Raw genomic sequence first — 21,718 nt, 5'->3', positions numbered from 1 at the left:
CTCCTTTCAAGGGCCCGGGACTGGATTAGGCACCACTTGGCAGGGCAGGATCTCAGCAGAGAATCCAGGTGCTGGCAGAGGAAGTCTTTGATGGCCCGAGACTTCAGAACAGGGGGCAAGCTCAGTCCAAGCCCTTGGAGATTAATCTCGAGCAGGAATGCACAACAAAGTCCAGTCTTTGTCCCCTTTCACAGGTAGAAGCAGCAATTGCAGGATAGCCCAACAAGGCACAGTCACAGGCAGGGGCAGTACTTCACTTCAGCTCTTCAGCTCTTCTCCTTGGCAGAGGTTCCTCTTGAATTCAGAAGTGATCTAAAAGTCTGTGGTTTTGGGTACAATACTGATATCCCTTTCTGCCTTTGACCATAGGCAAACTTTAAAGGAGAGTCTCTCTGTTGTTTACAGGATCCTGCCTTGCCCAGGTGAGGCCCCAGACACACACCAGGGGGTTGGAGGCTGCATTGTGTGAGGGAGGCATAGCCCATTCAGGTGTAAGTGACCACTCCTCCCTCCACTCCAGCCCAGATAGCTCATCAGGATATGCAGGCTACACCCCAGCTCCCTTTGTGTCACTGTCTAGAGGAGATTCACAAACAGCCCAACTATGTGTCTGAACCAGACAGGGAACCCACAAAAAGGCAGAGTCACAGAATGGTTAAAGCAAGAAAATGCCTTCTTTCTAAAAGTGGCATTTTCAAACTAACCATCTAAAAACCAACTTCACTAACAGATGTATTTTTAAATTGTGAGTTCCGAGACCCCAAACTCCATATTTCTATCTGCTCTCAAAGGGAAACTGCACTTTAAGAATATATAAAGGCAGCCCCCATGTTAACCCATGAGAGAGGTAGGCCTTGCAACAGTGAAAAGCAAATTTGGCAGTACTTCACTGTTGGACATGTTAAACACATCAGTAAATGTCCCACCTTTAACATACAGAGCACACTGCCCCTGGGGCCACCTAGGGCCTACCATAGGGGTGCCTTACATGTATAAAAAGGGAAGGTTTGGACGTGGCAAGTGGGTACACTAGCCAGGTCGAATTGGCAGTTTAAAACTGCCCACATAGACACTGCAGAGGCAGGTCTGAGACATGTTTACATGGATACTCATGTGGGTGGCACAACCAGTGCTGCAGGCCCACTAGAAGTATTTGATTTACAGGCCCAGGGCACCTCTAGTGCACTTTTCTAGGGTCTTACTAGTAAATCAAATATGCCAATTATGTATAGGCCAATTTCACACTCAATTTCACATAGGGAGCACTTGCACTTTAGCACTGCTCAAAAACAGAGTCAAGCACCCATCAACAACCTGGGAAGCAGAGGCAAAAGTTAGGGGAGACCACACCATGGAAGCCAGGTCTAACAGTCCTGATGTTATGGGATCAGTTGGGGTTGAAAGGCACCCATTGCGTATTGCTAGACTAAGGGTTGAAGAAGAATGGTCATTGTGTATTGATACACTAGGATTGAAATACACCCAATGCTGGCACATTCAACAGAAAATATAGCATTTTTGGGTTGAAAGACATCCATGGCAAAGAGGTATCAGTTGATTGTTTAGCGTATTTTCTTGTACATTTTTTGTGTGGTGGTTTATGTGGTATATGTGCATGTGTTTAAGGCTACTCAGGTTCACTTTGTGTGAATTGTACAGGTTTGCAGGAGATGCTTAGAGGGACGTTTAGGAGATATGCTGCTTTGCTGCTGGAATGTCTACCGTGCAGACATAATAACCTGGATTTAAGTATTAACAATCCATGGTTGCTTTATTTTGACACCATTATGGCAGTATGTTGTAACTTAGTGTAGTAGATGCATGTCTGAGGTCTATGTGATGTGTGTCTATACTGTAACTTAGCAAGAACTATGTTTACTTTTGTGTGCATATTGTTGTCTCTCCAGTAACATAATAACCTGAGTCATGAAGGCATAGTTGTGGTATGCCATTTGTGTTTAATGCATGTTGTGCTTCCCTCAGGTGACAGGAGAACCTGAGCTGTCAGGGTGTCTCTGCAGTTTTCCCTATTTGTATTATTGTTGTGGTGACATGTCTCTGGTGTGGTAGTTGTGTGGCTTTGTACCTCGCCTAGTAGAGGTGCTGTCCTCTAGGTTTAAAGAGGCCTGAGTCGTCAGGACATTGCTGGGAAGTGCCCTTTAGGTTTGCTTTTTGTTGTACCCTGTGCCTCAAGTTGCAAGGGTGTAGCTCTGTGCATGATGTGATGGGGTGTTGTCCCTCAGATGTAAGATCGCCTGAGTGGTCAAGGTATTGCTGAGGTATGCCCTGGTTGTATACTTGATGTTATACATCAGCCTGTATGATTTTCTATTGATAGCTATGTGAGTTATACATAGAGTGATTTGGTGTTTAATGTTAAAATATGTACTAATGCTTCGAATGGGTCATGTGTGGTTGCATGTGTGTGTGTTGTGTCAGGAGAGAGGTATGTGGTATCCTGTTTAAGATGAGTGAACAGGTGCCCGAGTGTGGGATGTTAGTGCTTGGAATTGTCACCATCTTTTGGGTCCCCAAGTGACTGTTGGTCGAGGCGTGTAGACCTGGAGGCTGAACAAGATACACTTAGCTTTTAGTGGGGTGCCTGTCTGTGACCTGATACTTGAAGTAAAGTATAGAGTCATAAATCTGGCTCTGCGTAGTGTCGATGTCACCAAGTAATGATGAACTACAGGAGCCCGCTTAAGTATGTACCTATTGCCAAAAAGTACTCGTATCGATCCACATTGTACTTGAATCACGTTAGAGTGTGATGACTTTTTAATGAAGAAGCAGAGGCACAGTAGACCACAGTATGCACAACAGCTTGAAGAGCAGCCTCAAATGACTCACACACATTCCACCATCCCAGCATTCTGCTCAGAAGATAGAACTCCTGCAGAGCGGACTGCACCTCACACCACATCATTTGTACCACAAAAAGACTCACCCCCCAAGATACTACATTCCTGATTTGGATTTGATTAGGGATTGTATGGAAGATGTAAGCCCAATTTAACAGGTATTTGTGAGATGGTCATTCTAAGACCATATATGCCACCATTGGCAATTTAGGCTCTAGGGGCAACCGCTTTTTTGACAGTCTTATGACCTACTGGTGTTAGACTGAAATCTTACAGCTTTCCAGTGACTGTTGCCCATACTTACGCTCTTTCAATTGCAAATGGTGAGGTTAGATAGCAAAAACTAGTTGTAAATTTGCATCTGATGTTTGAGACCTATCTCCAATTCTGCTACGCGACAGATGTACTAATTGTCACATTAGAATATCTGTAGCTTCAGGGGCTTAACATCCTGTCTAATAAATATTAAATTACTAAGTGCGAACCTCTGGGATTGGCCACAAATTCAGGGGTGGCAGATTGCAAGCATGCTGAGGGAGTACTAGTCATGGGATGCATAGGACTGGTACTCATAGTCCTGTGTATGCCATTAAATATTCAGTAGTACAAGTACCAGAATGCAAACAAAAAACATAAACGTGATGAGCTACTAACAGATGGAAATGGGAAACTAGAGGTGTCTGTTTAAACTGGCATTAATACTGGGACTGAAGGAACTGAGCAGGAGGATGGAAGCAGGGGCAGAGTAACACGGGCAGAAGGCAGTGGTATAAAAAGCTTAATTTCAGGTCCATGAATTACCAAGATTCCTCTGGTCTGCACAGGAATTTAAATGCGCTCCTCACTACCTCTACTAGAGGTACCTAAATAGCGTTAGTGAGTGTAAGGATAGCCACGGTCATCAAAGCTTACTCATTTATGTCATCACATTATTTCTCATAATGTCATTGACATCAGACGCGCCACTATCATTTGTTCTGATCAGGGTCCCTTTCATATCTTGGGACTTTTAATTACGTTAATGTAGGGGTCGGGGCGTTTTGATGCATTTTCCATTGATGTCACCAAACTACTAATTAGTGGTTTTGATACTTAAAAAATCACACCTCTTTTTGCTTGTGAAATGCTGAACAAAGATGACTCCAAAGGGTCTGTGTTGGCTGCCTTTAGAGTGGATAACAGTTTACCTGGAATGTTCTGGTAGTATGCCACGCAGTACTTCATCTGTCATACAACTTTGCCTTGTTTAGCTATCTCTGTGCAAATTACAGCAAGGAATAGACTTCCGAAAGGAACATGCTTTGAGGTGAAGCAGCTTCACACCAGCTTTAATTTGAGGTTCAAATAGGAGGTTGCTTTCGAAGATCACCACTAGATTCCTAACAGAAGGTGTGTAGGAAAGTAGCCGCTTTCTAGCCTCGTTACCCCCACTTTTAGCCTGTTTGTGAGTATATGTCAGGGTGTTTTTACTGTCTCACTGGGATCCTGCTAGCCAGGGCCCAGTGCTCATAGTGAAAGCCCTATGTTGTCAGTGTGTTTAATATGTGTCACTGGGATCCTGCTAGTCAGGACCCCAGTGCTCATACGTCTGTGGCCTATATGTGTTCCCTGTGTGGTGCCTAACTGTATCACTGAGGCTCTGCTAGCCAGAACCTCAGTGTTTATGCTCTCTCTGCTTTTAAAATTGTCACTGCAGGCTAGTGATTAATTTTACCAATTCTGATTGGAATACTGGAACACCCTTATAATTCCCTAGTATATGGTACATAGGTACCTAGGGTATTGGGGTTCCAGGAGATCCCTATGGACTGCAGCATTTCTTTTGCCACCCATAGGGAGCTCAGACAATTCTTACACAGGCCTGCCACTGCAGCCTGAGTGAAATAATGTCCACGTTATTCCACAGCCATTTTACACTGCACTTGAGTAACTTATAAGTCACCTATATGTCTAACCCTCACTTGGTGAAGGTTAGGTGCAAAGTTACTTATTGTGTGGGGGCACCCTGGCACTAAGTCAATACCTATATGTAGCGTCACCATGGTAACTCCGAACATGGCCATGTAACATGTCTAGGATCATGGAATTGTCACTCCAATACCATTCTGGTATTGGGGGACAATTCCATGCATCCCTGGGTCTCTAGCACAGAACCCGGGTAATGCCAAACTGCCTTTCCGGGGCCTCCACTGCAGCTACTGCTGCTGCCAACCCCTCAGACAGGTTTCTGCCCCCTGGGGCCTGGGCAGCCTGGTCCCAGGAAAGCAAAACAAAGGATTTCCTCTGAGAGAGGGTGTTACACCCTCTCCCTTTGGAAATAGGTGTAAAGGGCTGGGGAAGAGTAGCCTCCGCCAGCCTCTGGAAATGCTTTGATGGGCACAGATGGTGCCCTCTCTGCATAAGCCAGTCTACACCGGTTCAGGAATCCCCCAGCCCTGCTCTGGGGTGAAACTGGACAAAGGAAAGGGGAGTGACCACTTCCCTGACCAGCACCTCCCATGGGAGGTGCCCAGAGCTCCTCCAGTGTGTCCTAGATCTCTGCCATCTTGGATACAGAGGTGTTGGGACACAATGGACATCTCTGAGTGGCCAGTGCCGGCAGGTGACGTTAGAGACCCCCTCTGATAGGTGCTTACCTTTCTCAGTAGCCAATCCTCCTTTTTGGGCTATTTAGGGTCTCCCCTCTGGGCTATTCCTCAGATAACGAATGCAAGAGCTCACCAGAGTTCCTCTGCACTTCCCTCTTCTGCCAAGGATCGACCGCTGACTGCTCCAGGATACCTGCAAAAATGCAACAAAGTAGCAAGAAGACTACCAGCAACATTGTAGCACCCCATCCTGCCGGCTTTCTCGACTGTTTCCTGGTGGTACATGCTCTGATGGCTGTCTGCCTTCACCCTGCACTGGAAGCCAAGACGAAATCTCCTGTGGGTCGACGGAATCTTCCCCCTGCTAACGCAGGCACCAAACCTCTGCATCACCGGTCCTCTGGGTCCCCTCTCATCCTGACGAGCGTGGTCCCTGGAACACAGGAGCTGGGTCCAAGTGTCTCCCACAGACCAGTGGCCCGTCTGTCCAAATTTGGTGGAGGTAAGTCCTTGCCTCCCCACACCAGACAGTAATCCTGTGCACTGCGTGATCTGCAGTTGCTCCGGCTTCTGTGCACTCTTCCAAGGATTCCTTTGTGCACAGCCTAGCCTGGGTCCCCAGCACTCCGTCCTGCATTGCCCAACTCGCTGAGTTGGACTCCGACGTCGTGGGACCCTCCTTTGTGACTCTGAGTTGACCACTGTCCTCAGATCTTCTAAGTGCCTGTTCCGGTACTTCTGCGGGTGTTGCCTACTTCTGCGGGGGCTCTCTGAGTTGCTGAGCACCCCTTCTGTCTCCTCCTCCAAGGGGCGACATCCTGGTCCTTCCTGGTCCCCAGCAGCACCCAAAATCCTCAACTGTGACTCTTTCAGCTAGCAAGGCTTGTTTGCAGTATTTCTGTGTGGAAACACTTCTGCAACCTCCAGCAAGCCATGGGACATCTTCTGACCAAAGGAAAAGTTCCTGGCACTTTCCGTTGTTGCAGAATCTTTGGCTTCTTCCACCCAAAAGCAGACCTTTTGCACCTTCATCCGGGGTTTAGCGGGCTCCTGCCCCCGGACACTTGCGTGTCTCTTGGACTTGGTCCCCTTCCTTTACAGGTCCTCAGGTCCAGGAATCCGTCTTCAGTGTTTTGCTGGTGCTTGTGGTTCTTGCAGAATCCCCTATCACAACTGTTCTGTCTCTCTAGGGTAGTAGGGTAACTTTACTCCTTCTTTTCTGGGTCTTGGGGTGGGGTATCTTGGACACCCTTACTGTTTTCTTACAGTCCCAGTGACTCTCTGCAACCTCCCATAGGTTTGGGGTCCATTCGTGATTCGCAATCCACTTGTGGAGTATATGGTTTGTGTTGCCCCTAGACCTATGTCTACCAATTGCATTCTATTGTGATTCTACATTGTTTGCACTACTTTTCTTACTGTTACTTACATGTTTTGGGTTTGTGTACATATAATTTGTGTATATTATTTACCTCCTAAGTGAGGGTATCCTCTGAGATACTTTTGGCATATTGTCACTAAAATAAAGTACCTTTATTTTTAGTAACTCCGAGTATTGTGTTTTCTTATTATATTGTGCTATATGATATAAGTGGTATAGTAGGAGCTTTGCATGTCTCCTAGTTCAGCCTAGGCTGCTTTGCCATAGCTACCTCTATCATCCTAAGCTGCTAGAAACACCTCTATTCTACTAATAAGGGATAACTGGACCTGGAACAAGGTGTAAGTACCACAAGGTACCTCTATAAGCCAGGCCAGCCTCCTACAAGGTGTAGAACCTTAAGTGTCATCATACGCAGTCACAACTTGATTACCTTTGGGAATTGTTTGGATAATCAGAAAACTCTCTCAAGAATTGAGTGTTTTCAGCTCCAAACTTACTAATTTGTTGTGGTGTCAGTGTTTAATTTGTGCCTGTGGGTTCCGGTGGTCAGCACTGGCACTTAATTGCTAACACCAGCACTTATGACAGTCTGCCACATGGTGATGCTGTTTGACTAATTTAGAGATTAATTCAATATCCATTAAAATGACTAATGCCTGCCTCCCACGCCATACTTGCACCTTTGTAGGCCTGAAATAGTCTAAATTATCATACTTGTAGGAGTGTGATGGTTAGTAGTCTTGCACATACTGTCATGGCAGCTCTGGCAGGGGCAATGGGTGTTGCAATCTGCAGAGGCCTCCTGACGATTGCCCTGGCACTTATTTGTTCCCAAATTAAGCACTGTGTGGCATTACTCTAGTATGAAGCCAAATGGGGTGGAAGACAACCAAAATAACTGCCTCTCCAACCAACCTTTGTAGCTAAGCAAGGCTCAAAACTCAGACTATAATCCACTCAAAATGGATGTACTGTGTGCAATAGTACTGGAAGACTGCAGTCTGTGAAATCCTGATGGCCTCTCACCCTATTAAAGACTGGCTAACAACACACACGCACCTTGCACTGATGTCTGGACACTAACAACAGAAATGAATGAAAACAGCAAGAGAAAAACATTCAGTATCAAATCCGATCGTAACACATTCAATACTCAAAGTGACCGATCCTTTTTGAGAGACTAGCACTGAAAGCTGCACATGTCACAGATGCAGCAGCACCAATCCTGAGCATTTGAGCCTAGAAGTGCCTAGGTTCTGTCTCAATGCCCTACAGCGATGCAGAGCATACCTTTGCAAATTGTAGGTGTGATAAAGGCAGTTGTACTCGTGGATGAGTAAACCTTTGGCTTACCCAGTTGGACATGCGGTCATGAACTCTTTCAGTGTATTCACAAGAAATCAAGATATGTGATAGGGTTTTTCAAGCACCACCAGACCACGCTTTAAACATGCATACCTGAGCAGAATGCGTGATCCCTCAAAATGGGGGTGGTCCACCTGGAGCCACCCTAGATAGTTACTCTATGGTTTCCCTATAAGCTCCTCCTTGAATTGCTCCATAGAAAGCCAGTGAATATGTCAACTTGAACAACAGCAACTTACTCATTCATGGAAATAGGGAGGTTGTGCCACGACCTGCACTAACATCTCTGTATCCCATTGCCATTTTACTCTAGATTTTGTTAACTCCGTCCCTAGTGCCTCTTGTGCATGAGCGTATAATCTAGTCACTACTTTGGGGGGCTTGGGATCCGCAACAACCATGGAATGTGCTTGCATTTCAGGTGGTTCCTGCAACTCATCCCCCAGCAGTGTGCGCATAGCACGGCGTGCCCGGTATAACTGATGAGTGCATGAGTGAGGAAGTTTCCTGTATTTGTACCTTGATTGCTGCCCAGGTGCGCATTAACCCTTCATTAAAAAAATCCCCCACCGACTGCACTTTTGTCTCGCCCTAGCGGGAACCATGTGCACCATTCAATTGGTATGTGAGGAGAATATAATCGGGGAAACGCTTGTCTAGCCATGAGGTTCTGCCATGTGTGAATGGTAGTGTTGAGGAAGTCAAGTGTTCCATGTCTACGGACTGGGGATAATGGACAATGATAGCCTAATCCATCTTTCCACATTTTCAGTCAGCTTTTGTATTGCTTTTCCGTAATTGTCCCTCACGTCTATTTGTGAGTGTGTGTGTATTTGGATGCCTAAGTAGAGCACAGAGTCTGTTTCCCATTTGAGAGGGAAATCCATGACTATTGTAGTTGTGGCCCGTGCAAGGGGGAATGCTAAAGATCTATCCCAGTTAATCCGAAAGCTGGAAAGGGTGCCAAATTTTATAACCTCTTGGGAGTGCAGGTGAAAGGTATGTCTAGGGTTACATATGTACAGCAAAGTGTCATCTGCATATGCAGAGACAATCAGATTATATCCTGGAAATTGGATGCCCCTGTGCCCATGATATTCACGCAGCACAGAAGCCAGCGCTCCGCAGCCAATGCGTACAGCAGGGGCGATAATGGACATCCCTGCCTGGTGCCTTTGGTGATGGATATGGCCTCTGAGATAGATCCATTAATTCTAACTCTGGCTACGGGAGCTGTGTAGAGGATTTGAACTAGTTGTGTAAAAATTTCTTCCACCCCTATGCGGCACAGCACTACCAGCATGAAGATCCATTCCAATCAGTCAAATGCCTTTTCGGCGTTGATGAAGACTGCTATCGCACTCACCTCTGGGTCTATGTGTTGTATAGCACCAAATACTGTTTGCTAATTTGCCGTTAGGTTGCGGCCGGGGATAAATCCTGCTTGTTCTAACTTCACTACTTTCAGCAGCACTGTCGCCAGCCTATCTGCCAGGATTTTAGCGTAGATTTTTGTGCCGACGTTGAACATGGATAGCGGTCTATATGAGGAGCATTGTGTGGGGGGGTTTTACCAGGTTTATTAGTGTAATAATTAGTGCTTCTCTCATTGAGGGTGGCATTTCTGTAGCACCTGCTATTTTCTCATACAGTGTCATCAAGTGTGGGACCAATAAGTCTTGATACGTCTTATAAAATGACACTGTGAGTCCATCTGGACCGGGGGTCTTACGGTCAGCCATATTATTAAGGGCTTTACGTACTTCGCCATTTGTAGCGGTGCCATTAAATATTCTCTGTCGGCATTAGTCGACCATGGCATGTTGATCTGCGTTAGGTAATCTGTGATTGCGTCTATGTCCGGGGATATCTTTGTGGTGTACAGCTTTGCATAGTATTCGCAAAAGCAGTTAACTATCTTTGCTGGGTCTTTAATGAGGATACTGTCTTCTTCCTGTACTTCAAGGATTGTCTCTCTCTCTCTACTGGGGCACATCATACCTGCCAGTGTCACACCAGGTCGTTGCCCCTCCCCATAAATGCGGGCCAACGCATACTTCCCCATGCGTTGAACCTCGCTTTGTGCTATATCGTTGAATTCTGTTAGTTTCTCATAGATTTGACCCAGTAATCGCTTGTTTTTTCTTGTCAGGTGCTCCCTTTCCAGCTGTGCTATCTCCCGCTCTAACAGGGCCAGTCGGCTACGAATTGACTTCAGAAACCCTGCCTGCTTAGCTATTGTGATCCCACGGATATTTAGACTTTGAACACTTCCCACACTGTGCCAAACTTAGGAACTGAGCCTATATTTACTTGAAAATATTATTTGATCTCCTTAGCCAGGTTGTCTTACAGTACAATGCTGCATCCAGTAACGAGTATGGCGGAAAATGCCACATGAATGGGGCGACCCGACGCAACTCGAGTAGGAGGGGGACTGGTGCATGACCTGAATATGTTGGGCCATGGCTCATGTGTGTGCGTTCTGGGGACAAGGCTTCTCGACACCAACCAAAAGTCTATGTGCGTATGCAGATCATGCACTGTCGAGTGGTGTGTGTATCCGCCCCTATCAGGGTGTCTGTGTCTCCAAATGTTCACTAGCCCATTATCTGATGCAATGGCGGGCACCGTTCTCACGGCGGCGGCCGGCCCACTGTTTTTGCCCCCTGATCGATTTATTTCCAGGTCTAGTAAGCAGTTGAAATCGCCTTCCCATATTTGCGGTAGGCTCCCCCATGCAGCAGCTTTCGTGGCTAAGTCTGTGTAGAACGGGGAGTCATCATAATTGTGACCCGTAGAGCCCGACAAGTAGGAAACTGAGTTCTCCTTTGCTGCATCGTGCCAGGACGCATCTACCCTGTGGATCAGTCTGGAGTTCCTGAATATGTATGCTAGTTTGTTTAACTGCCCATATCATTTTTCCCCGGACATGTGAAGTGAACCCAGGTGTCAAAATCTGACCCCTCCAGCCTTTGAATGTGAGGGCCTTGCTATCAGGGACTAGGTGTGTCTCCTCTAGTATTGCCAGGTCTACTTTGTGCCTTTGAAGGTAGACTACCACCTTCTTCACTTTTCTGCTAACATTCAGCCCTCTAAAATTCCATGTTATCAACCTCACGGTATTGGCACTCCCTTGTTTGGTAGTCTCCAAAGCTTGCTCAGTTATGTTATGCATGTTGTGCCATATTCTGTTACCTTTTCGTATCTACTGTGAGTTGACAACTGTCACATTACCCCAACAAACCCCTTTGATGATCTAACAAACATGTCTCACGCCCCACCACTTTGCTGTTCACCACTACCGGTAGCTTGGCTGCATATAACATATGGTAGTCCATTTGTAGCTCCCTCAATTGGCGTTTTGCCTGGGTGAATTGGCGCCTCACTTCTTGGACCTGCTGCAAAAATTTGGATAGAGAGATATGTCCATTCCCTCATGTTGTAGTGTCTTTAGCTCTCTCGCTTGTCACAGGGTGGCATCTCAGTCCCTATAGTTTAGTAATCTGGCTACCACAGGTCTGGGCGGTGCCCCCCGGGGGGGCATGTTGCCAGTGATTGGTACGCCCTCTCCACCACAAACATCTCTGAAAAAGTTTGACCATACTTATATTTCTCCATGTTATCAATGGAAGTGGATTCAGCAATACCCATAATGTGCAGATTGTTCCTCCGAGAGTGGACTTCCAAATCTTTGACTTTCATCTGTAAGGCCGCCAATATCTTGTGCGTGTCAGATTGATCTGTTGTCATGGTTGCGTGGTCATTTTCCATATCCGATATGCGGCGCTCTGCCACATCAAGTCGCTCTGCTTGTTTATCGAGCCTTTCTGTCATTCTATCCATCCTGAACAACAGTGAATCGATTTTACCACTGATTGTAGCCAGACTTTTCTGCATTGCTGCCAGTATCTGTTTAAGTTCTGGTTCAGTTTCTGCATTTGTGGAGCACGCGCTGGGGTCCGGAGTGTTCATTTGCTTCTCATGTGTTTTATTTGCTTTCCTTTGATCGAAATGGAGATTGGGCTGTTTTTTGTCGGTTTAGCCCATGATGGTAGGCTAGCCATGGGGACCCGGGCGGAGGAGGGCAATTACCAGTTTATTGTTTTTGCAGCCACCCAAGCAGTAGCAGTCGCACTCAGTTGCGGCTGTAGATCTGCTTACACTAGTTTCAGGATGCTCTGCATCCCGTCCGCTCCGCTCGGGTCTGCCTGCTAGCCAGAGTGCTCCTGATCGCACTTGGGCTGCAGCGTCTTTGGCCCCCCTCACGTTCCAGCTGGCCATCGCCATCTTTCCCAGGGGGACAGCTCAATCCGAGGGGTGCCCCTGCCACCCGGATCCCCACTTGCCCACCTGTTCAGGTCACCTCGGACACCTCGGCTCTGCTGGGCAGCCTCCAGGCCTCCCAAGTTTCCTCCGCTGCTAGGCCTTGCATTCTCCAGGCCACACTCGAGATCGCTGCGTACAATATCTCAGGCCCCAATGGACGCCAGGGCCCCAGGGACAAATCAATCCACTCCTCACACACGGGGGCCTCCGGGGACGCACAGCATGAGGGGTCTACAGTGTTTTAGGCTGCAGGATTATGTTCGGATTGATGGTGGCTGGTAGAGCTTGTTTATTGTGCGGACATCTTGTTCATAGGCAAGTCTCACCTCCCTGGTGGCTGCATTTAATACTTTTTGGGTATAGCGCCTGTACCCAGGTGAAATGCCTACTGGTCTAGCTGTAAAAAGACTTGGGGCTGATGTGTGACACCACATGTTTCCTCTTTGAGTGGTTGTGATGTTTGAGATCCATATTACCTAGTTTGTGCAACACTAATTTGGGAACATTGATGCATGAAAGCATGATAAATGGTTTGGACACGTTAGCGATAAACCTGTGATGTGGGTTAACTATCAACTACCTAAGGGTGAATATACAAGCAATTGGCGCTCTACCTCAATATTTACCTCTTCTCATAAATCTAGTGGTGCCAATAACTAGAACCTCACCCTCACTAAGGTTCCAATTGACAATGAAATTGTCACCCAATAAACATACTGCAATGGCACACGCTACTTCTTAGTTTGTATCCTTGCCAATAATAAAGACAAGCCTCCTCCAAATGACTCCAAATGTTGCATCCAATCGTCTTTTATTCTTCTTCAAATGACTTCCAATATCCGTTCAAAATTCCAACCATAATCATTAATTCACAGTCCATACGTCAACACGTGTTTCATCTGGGGACTACCCCTTGACTTCATCAGGACTTCCTACAACAGATATTACATTACATTCATAAGTAACAAAATTTTATGTAATCCATAACATATCCCTTAATTTCCAAAGTGCCATAGGTATTACAAAATTATAATGTGGAAACCGTGCTCTTCCCTACATATGCATCAATATGTTTGTATAATGAAACCGAAATTATCAGTATATCAGTTGTACACACTAATGTAATATGTATAATGGTGCTTTTTGTGTAACAATATTTAGGTTTTCACACCCAAATTCTGATAATAAGTAACCCCTTCACACACCATCACAATGGTGAAATCATAACCCCGCAATGGTGGGGAGCAAGCAAAAAAGGGTTTTATAACCATGTGCCAAATACCTCTCTGTGTCCTCAGAGGTACCTACCCATATCACAACAAATTTGTGCTTCCAACCATCCTTGTAACTCAATTTTCACCAAATAACTCGTCTGCATTTAAGATATAATTTCTAATTAATATTTCCTCCTATGTCAATAACTATCAATTGTATACTAATTCAAAATAGTGAGTTATGATACCCCCATGCCTTTTACCTAACTGTTCGTATCCAAACTCCGTGTCTCCTGTCAATAAGTGCTATGATGCCTATGAATCGGCGTATCATGAAATTATAAATTAAACTTGATGACCACAGCCTCCCAATCAGGTAAAACGAACGTATTTCTTGCTAAGAGTGCCCTTACCTTCATGTCTGTTGCAAGTTCTATCCGCAAGTGCGTCGGAAGAACTGTCAAAGAATTGCAGAGTGTCTACTTCGGCGTTTTAATACCCGCCCCCTAAGTACCAAAACAAAGAAAGGACTTTCTGCCCCACATCAACACTGAAGACGGACTCGTCTTCATCTCGAGTGTTTACTCTCCTTCTTCAATGGCTCCCAAGTGCCAAATGCAATATTAGAAAGTAAGAAAAGACCAGTAATCTTATATAAACAAAAAAGACTAACTCGTCTTCCTAAACATACTTTCTCCCTACGATGTCATAATCATTCGCCACATAACATCGTGAAACCTAATTACCACATCATTAGTGCTCATTTACCTCCATATTAACCACATAATGGTATCTACAAACTGGTACACAGTATAATTAAATCTAATAATCAAACCTATGTTCCGTAAATTAGCAATCATATCTTAATGCATATCTCCATACTGTTTACAGTTAAAGAATATTCAATAGCTGCTCTACAACACTCAATTGTGACAGTTGTAATGAAAATAAAAATAGATAAAAATAGATATAAAAATTTGCCACCACAATTATTTACCAGATTCATATGAGAAAAAGGAAAAAGCTAAATTTAAAACGCCAACACTTTGCAATATTGTGCAGTATCACCAAAATATATATCATTAATAGTGTTAACAATCCTTGAAGCCATATAGTTGTATCTGATCTGCTCTATTTATCTATCCCCCAGGAAGTATTCCATCTCATAGTCAGAATTCAGACCCTGCTCCACTGCCCCTAGACGCATAATCCAAACGGATTCCTTCCTTCTTAGCATTAATTCTCTATTTCCACCACGTGGATTTTGTTTACACCAATCAAATCCAAAGAACTTAAAGTATTTATAGGTTCCCTATAACTCACATGCTTTCATATGAGAAGCTATAGGATAACGTTCATCTTCCTGGCGTATAGCTCTCCAATGTTCCGAGATTCTTATCCTACGGGGATGAATGGTACTGCCCACATATATCTTACCACACTTGCAAACCAGCATATATACCACAAATGTAGTATTGCAATCTATGTGAGATTTAACATCATATTTGTTACCTCCGATACCATAAAAATCCTTTTTTGCATGCCACGCCCACCTACACATTGCACAATTACCACATTCAAAGAAACCTAAACTCTCTGAGTTCAACCAATTAGGCTTTGTTTTCCCTCCCAAATAACTCGGACTCAAAAGATTATTTAGTGTATTACCTCTTCTATATGATACCTCTGGTTTCTGACAAATATGTTTTTTCAGAGTTTGATCTTGAATAAGGATGGTCCAGTGTTTCCTCATGATTTTCAGTAACCTAAATGAACTGTCCGTATAATCTAGTATTATCATGACTTTCTTATCATCCTTCTTCAATTTTTCTTTCTTTCCAGACTCATTGTGTGCTAATGTATGGGATCGAGATATTTTACATGCTTTTTGTTGCGACCTCTTCACAATGTCCTTAGGGTATCCCCTAGCAATAAATCTATGTCCCATATCCTCAATGCACTTATAAAAATCACTGTTCTTACTACAATTACGTCCCGCTCTGACCATTTCCCCGAAGGGTATTGCCTCTATTTGATACTTTGGATGTGCACTTGTAGCATGTAACACTGTATTACACAACGTCAATTTTCGGTACAACCTACTTTCTATCTTGTTATTTTCCACAAACAGTTCCACATCTAAAAAGTCAATACATGTCTCACTATATTTGTACATGATCTTAATGTTCACCTCATTGTCATTAAGATAATCACAAAATCTTATTAAAGTCTCTTCATTGCCTGTCCAAATCATGAAGCAATCATCAATGTGTCTCCCCAATATAAGATGTGTGTTTGCCACTCAGCTGCTCCTGAGCCCCACACCCATTTCTCTTCAAACCATCCCATAAATAAATTATCATATGAGGGAGAAAATCTCGACCCCATCGCCACCCCCTGTTTCTGTTTGAACCAATCTTTTTTTAAAAGAAAGTAATTATGATTCAGGATAAGATCAGTCATTTGTAATATCATTTGAGTATGCTCCATTAAGCTAGCTGATCTCCTATTGAGCATATATTGAATGGCTTGCATTCCACATGCATGTTGAATACTGGTGTACAAGGCCACCACATCCAGAGTGACCATGATCATACCAGGCTCCCACTGTATATCCAATAATAGGCTTAATATGTGTTTAGTGTCCTTAAAGTATGAGGGGAGATTACAGACAAAAGGTTGTAAGAATATGTCAACGAACTCCGATAATCTTTCTGTAGGACCCCCCCATACCCAAAACTATCTGTCTTCCTGGTGGGAACTCACACTGTTTATGTATTTTCAGCAACGTATAAAGACAAGGAAATTTGTGACGATTTACAAGATGGTGGGATGCAATAACACTGAAACAGTATAAGAAACTAGATAGAATACCTAGGGGCTTAAGATCACATGTTTTCCCCACATACAATGATTTGGATGTAGATTTATTGAGGAGGTGGGAGGAGGAATTAAAATCTAATTCAATGAAACTCATTGATATTTTTATACAAAACGCAGAGAGAAAAGTTTTGAAATTTCAATCGGAGATTGAGGCATTAGAAATAGATATAAGAGAGTTAAATCTAAAGGAGGCAACTGAGAAGAATTATGATATTTTAAATGATGTGATAATGAAATTTCAGGATGAGATCAAACGTAGAAAAGCTAGGAAACAGAAGAGAGATGAGATGGATTACTTGAGTGGCAGAGTATTTACGTTTTCAAGCAAGTATGATCATTTAGTAAGAGATGTGTTACCCAGAATACAATCCATGAATTCTATGGATTCTGCATCCACTTCTAGAAGTAGTCTAGCGACTAGTTCTAGTGATACGGAGGGAGTGGAGGCGCACACATTTAAGCGGGACACGCAAGGGGGCACTTTTTTACAAGAACTCAAGAGAATAAAACAGGGCAACTGGGAACTGAATCAAAAGAAAAGTCGGGGAGGAAGACAAGAAGAGGGAAAAGAGGTAAGGGCAGAAGAAACGTACTCAGGCATGAGGACAAGACCATGGGACAAAAAGAAATGAGTTCCCCTGAGGAGGCAGACAACAATGTGGTGAATATATCCACAAAAGATTTATCTCTGGATATGGTGCGACTTCTGAATAAGGGATTGGGGTTTTGTCCTAACTTCAGAGGTGACACATGCAAATCAAAGATAGATTTATTTAAGTACGTGAGAAAGTTGAAATTGAAGAAATGTTTTGATATGCAAACAATGAAGGTGGGGGTACCTCATCAAGAAACATCAGTACACCGTGGGCTATCCATTCAAGACCTGCATGATACAATGGCACTGATGTCCATCACAGATTACGAGGAACATCCGACAACTATATCTAAAGTGTTGCAGCAGTTGAATGTGATGTCAGATGTACATGTTACAAGTGGACTAAAATAAAAATCAACTTGGGTACCCCAACTAGTTATGGATAATAGTATTGATGTGTTTTTCAAACTGGTATGGCGGGATTTGAACAGAGAGGAAGCCAAATGTAAAAGATCTATAAGATCTAATCTAAGATTTGAAGAATATTCTGCATTAAAAAGCTTGAAGTTAGATGATGATTTGGTTATTAAAAGAGCAGACAAAGGGGGCAAAATAGTGGTGATGGACCGTGAAGGTTATGAAAAGGAGATATATACACAACTTTATGATACGAACTGTTATGAAAGAGTGCTATATAACCCTATGACGTGGCTATCCGTAAAGATAAATGGTTTACTTAAAGGATGGTATGATAAGAATTTACTAGACGATGAAGAATATTCATACTTACTTGTAAATCGTCCCAAATTTCCTTGTCTTTATACGTTGCCGAAAATACATAAACAGTGTGAGTTCCCACCAGGAAGACCGATAGTTTCGGGTTTGGGGGGTCCTACAAAAAGATTATTGGAGTTCGTTGACATATTCTTACAACCTTTTGTCTGTAATCTCCCCTCATACATCAAGGACACTAAACACATATTAAGTCTATTATAGGATATACAGTGGGAGCCTGGTATGATCATGGTCACTCTGGATGTGGTGGCCTTGTACACAAGTATTCAACATGCATGTGGAATGCAAGCCATTCAATATATGCTCAATAGGAGATCAGCTAGCTTAATGGAGCATATTCAAATGATATTACAAATGATTGATCTTATCCTGAATCATAATTACTTTCTTTAAAAAAAAAGATTGGTTCAAACAGAAAGAGGGGGTGGCGATGGGGTCGAGATTTTCTCCCTCATATGCTAATTTATTTATGGGATGGTTTGAAGAGAAATGGGTGTGGGGCTCAGGAGCAGCTGAGTGGCAAACACATATCTTATAATGGGGGAGACACATTGATGATTGCTTCATGATTTGGACAGGCAATGAAGAGACTTTAATAAGATTTTGTGATTATCTTAATGACAATGAGGTGAACATTAAGTTCATGTACAAATATAGTGAGACATGTATTGACTTTTTAGATGTGGAACTGTTTGTGGGAAATAACAAGATAGAAAGTAGGTTGTACCGAAAATTGACGTCGTGTAATACAGTGTTACATGCTACGAGTCCACATCCGAAGTATCAAATAGAGGCAATACCCTTCGGGGAAATTGTCAGAGCGAGACGTAATTGTAGTAAGAACAGTGATTTTTTATAAGTGCATTGAGGATATGGGACATAGATTTATTGCTAGGGGATACGCTAAGGACATTGTGAAGAGGTCGCAACAAAAAGCATGTAAAATATCTCGATCCCATACATTAGCTCACAATGAGTCTGGAAAGAAAGAAAAAATGGAAGAAGGATGATAAGAAAGTCAGGATAATACTAGATTATACAGACAGTTCATTTAGGTTACTGAAAATCATGAAGAAACACTGGACCATCCTTACTCAAGATCAAACTCTGAAAAAACATATTGGTCAGAAACCAGAGGTATCATATAAAAAAGGTAATACACTAAATAATCTTTTGAGGCCGAGTTATTTGGGAGGGAAAACAAAGCCTAATTGGTTGAACTCAGAGAGTTTGGATTTCTTTAAATGTGGTAATTGTGCAATGTGTAGGGGGCGTGGCATGCAAAAAAGGATTTTTATGGTATCAGAGGTAACAAATATGATATTAAATCTCACATAGATTGCAATACTACATTTGTGGTGTATATGCTGGTTTGCAAGTGTGGTAAGATTTATGTGGGCAGTATTATTCGTCCCCTTAGGATAAGAATCTCGGAACATTGGAGAGCTATACGTCAGGAAGATGAACGTTATCCTATAGCTTCTCATATGAAAGCATGTGAGTTATTGGGAGCCTATAAGGACTTTAAGTTCTTTGGATTTGATTGGTGTAAACAAAATCCACGTGGTGGAAATAGAGAATTAATGCTAAGAAGGAAGGAATCCGTTTGGATTATGCGTCTAGGGGCAGTGGAGCAGGGTCTGAATTCTGACTATGAGATGGAATACTTCCTGGGGGATAGATAAATAGAGCAGATCAGATACAACTATATGGCTTCAAGGATTGTTAACACTATTAATGATATATATTTTGGTGATACTGCACAATATTGCAAAGTGTTGGCGTTTTAAATTTAGCTTTTTCCTTTTTCTCATATGAATCTGGTAAATAATTGTGGTGGCAAATTTTTATATCTATTTTTATCTATTTTTATTTTCATTACAACTGTCACAATTGAGTGTTGTAGAGCAGCTACTGAATATTCTTTAGCTGTAAACAGTATGGCGATATGTATTAAGATATGATTGCTAATTTACGGAACATAGGTTTGATTATTAGTTTTAATTATACTGTGTACCAGTTTGTAGATACCATTATGTGTTTAATATGGAGGTAAATGAGCACTAATGATGTGGTAATTAGGTTTCACAATGTTATGTGGAGAATGATTATGACATTGTAGGGAGAAAGTATGTTTAGGAAGACGAGTTAGTCTTTTTTGTTTATATAAGATTACTGGTCTTTTCTTACTTTCTAATTTTGCATTTGGCACTTGGGAGCCATTGAAGAAGGAGAGTAAACACTTGAGATGAAGACGAGTCTGTCTTCAGTGTTGATGTGGGGCAGAAAGTCTTTTCTTTGTTTTGGTACTTAGGGGGCGGGTATTAAAACGCCGAAGTAGACACTCAGCAATTCTTTGACAGTTCTTCTGACGCACTCACGGATAGAACTCGCAACGGACATTAAGGTAAGGGCACTCTTAGCAAGAAATAAGTTTGTTTTACATGATTGGGAGGCTGTGGTCATCAAGTTTAATTTATAATTTCAGGATACGCTGATTCATAGGCATCATAGCACTTATTGACAGGAGACAGGGAGTTCGGATACGAACAGTTAGGTAAGAGGCATGGGGGTATCATAACTCACTATTTTGAATTAGTATACAATTGATAGTTATTGAAATAGGAGGAAATATTAATTAGAAATTATGGCCCATATTTATACTTTTTGACGCTAAACTGCGCTAACGCAGTTTAGCGTCAAAAAATTTTGCGCCGTCTAACGCCATTCTGAAGCGCCATGCGGGCGCCGTATTTATGGAATGGCGTTAGACGGCGCAATCAGACCGGCGCTGCCTGGTTTGCGTGGGAAAAAACCACGTAGACCAGACAGCGCCGGCGTAGGGGGAAAATGGCGTATGGGCGTCTTAAAATGGGGCAAGTCAGGTTACGTCGAAAAAATCGTCGTAACCCGACTTGCGCCATTTTTTTTCGACGCCCATCCCCCATCAACATGACTCCTATCATTGTAAAGATAGGAGTCATGCCCCCTTGCCCAATGGCCATGCCCAGGGGACTTCTGTCCCCTGGGCATGGTCATTGGGCATAGTGGCATGTAGGGGGGCACAAATCAGGCCCCCCTATGCCACAAAAAATTAAAAAAAAAATACTTACCTGAACTTACCTTAATGTCCATGGGATGGGTCCCTCCGTCCTTGGGTGTCCTCCTGGGGTGGGCAAGGGTGGCAGGGGGGGTCCCTGGGGGCAGGGGAGGGCACTCTGGGCTCATTTTGAGCCCACTTTTCCCTTAACGCCATGCCTGACCCAGGCGTTAAAAAGCGGCGCAAATGCGCCGTTTTTAGCCACGCCCACTCCCGGGCGTCTCTTTTGCCCGGGAGTATAAATACCACGTAAAGGCCTGGGAGTCATTTTTTAAGACGGGAACGCCTCCCTTGCATATCATTAACGCAAGGAAGGGGTTCACGCTAAAAAATGACGCACATTCCGGGAACTTTGGCGCTAGACGCCTCTAACGCCATAGTATAAATATGGCGTTAGTTGGCGTTAGTTTAGCGTCGAATTTGCGTCGAAAAAAACGACGCAAATTCGGCGCAAACGGAGTATAAATACGGGCCTATATCTTATATGCAGATGAGTTATTTGGTGATAATTGAGTTACAAGGATGGTTGGAAGCACAAGTTTGTTGTGATATGGGTAGGTACCTCTGAGGACACAGAGAGGTATTTGGCACATGGTTATAAAAC

This window comes from Pleurodeles waltl, chromosome 7 (genome assembly GCF_031143425.1).
Source record: "Pleurodeles waltl isolate 20211129_DDA chromosome 7, aPleWal1.hap1.20221129, whole genome shotgun sequence".
In the NCBI taxonomy this organism is placed as follows: Eukaryota; Metazoa; Chordata; class Amphibia; order Caudata; family Salamandridae; genus Pleurodeles; species Pleurodeles waltl.
The sequence above is the reverse complement of the archived record's forward strand: the minus strand, read 5'-3'. Positions refer to the sequence as shown.